Source organism: Octopus bimaculoides, chromosome 2 (assembly GCF_001194135.2).
Source record: "Octopus bimaculoides isolate UCB-OBI-ISO-001 chromosome 2, ASM119413v2, whole genome shotgun sequence".
Taxonomy (NCBI): Eukaryota; Metazoa; Mollusca; class Cephalopoda; order Octopoda; family Octopodidae; genus Octopus; species Octopus bimaculoides.
Genome location: NC_068982.1, coordinates 101786028 through 101787897, shown reverse-complemented (window position 1 = coordinate 101787897; position 1870 = coordinate 101786028).

The window sequence follows — 1870 nt, the reverse complement described above, 5'->3', positions numbered from 1 at the left end:
ATGAGTAGATAGACAGCCAACAACTGATGAAGGGTCCTTTTTCTGTGTTATCTTGTCCCGTTTTCCATCTTCTTTCTCGTTTACGTATTTCACTCACTTTTCCCTGGTTTGTTTACGTATTTCATGCTATTTGCACCATTGTCGACGTCCTGTACCCATATATGCATGTATGTATTATATTATATATTATTTATTATTTATCATATATATATATATATATATATATATTTAAATAAATATAAGAAGGGAGGCATTATTAAAATATCATCACGGGTGGCAAGCAAATGATCAGCCGTGCAGACAAGCTAATAAAATACATACATACACTATAAGATATGTACTCTCTCTCTCTCACACACACGCACATACACACCCACACACGCGCGCGCGCGCACACACACACACACATCCACACACACAAACACGAGGGAAATACATGAACACCTATATCGCTAAAAATTGAAGTCAAAAGTACTTCTGTGCCACAGACTCGTCACAAGTCTACTACAGGGATGGTAAGGAACAATTCCAGTGAACGTTAAAAACGTCTTACTCCTGCCAGGTCAGCACGAGTAATACAGGTCAACTTGGTACCGGTTTCGAAATTAGCGACAAATAGGTGCCTGTTTCTCTTCAGCCAATGTCTACCAGCAACCTACTAAAACTTTCCCCCACCATGCCTGCAAAAGTTCATTTGAAGCAACCAAACACTATTTAAACAAGCGAAATGCGTAAAATTAGTTATAAATAATTATAAGAAGGAATGGTATTATATATATATATGTATGTGTGTGTGTGTGTGTGTGTGTGTGTGTGTGTATATATATATATATATATATATATATATATATGTATACATGTTTATATGCGTGTGTTTGCGTTCCAACACTGTTTGATAACTGGAGTTGCTTTTTACGTCGGTATTAATGTTGCGTCTGTCACTAATATATATTTCTTAACAAGCTCACTGTCGAAGCTCGATTCCAGCGCTTATTATGGTACTGACATTTTATATATCGCTAGCGGAAAGATAAATCGATGCTACCTCTAGTGGACAAGTGTCCATCATTGACAAAACCAAGAAAGGTCGAAATCATGTGATCTGGCTGCTTCGCCGCTTGAACTGACGGGGATTTATCTCCCCGCTAGCGATATAAGCAGCAGTACATTTTGCTAGAAAGGCCAGTAGGAGAGCTTCTCTAATAGTAAATACCGAAGTATAGCTTGATCTAATAGAACACCCACGTTTAAGTGGGGATAAATATTATCTCTCGATATTAATACTTCCTCGGTTGCTAATAAATATTTTTTCTTGAAATGAATGATACAAGGGAAGGGTAGTTGTTTTAATTCGGCAAACTTTTACTTTTCGTAACACGTATATTCCAGGAGTCCAGTTCACAAGAGCGTGCACTAATAGTATGCAAATGCTTGACGAGTAGTTTAATATGTGTTGGAGAGATTTAAATGCAGTTAAGAGAGCAATAGCGATAATTTAACGTGGATTTTTAAGAGGTGTAATATTTTTTTTGGAACCATGTAAATGTTAACGCTGCCAGATCTATTTATTACACCATACCTACTGCAGATTTAGTTATTCGTATACGAATGTAGCTGTAATAAGATATCTACGATATTTAAGTTGTAAGAAATTTACATATAACAAATAATAATGAAAATAACAATTAGTACCTAACGTAGGAATATACTAATTTCTGCTACTGTATGCATCTAAATATAGGTATACGCATTATATTTGTGTTCCAATATATAATGTGCGTGTATGTGTATATATGCATACAAATATGCGCATGTGTATATATGCATATGCATATATACATATTAATATGTTTACATATATATATATATA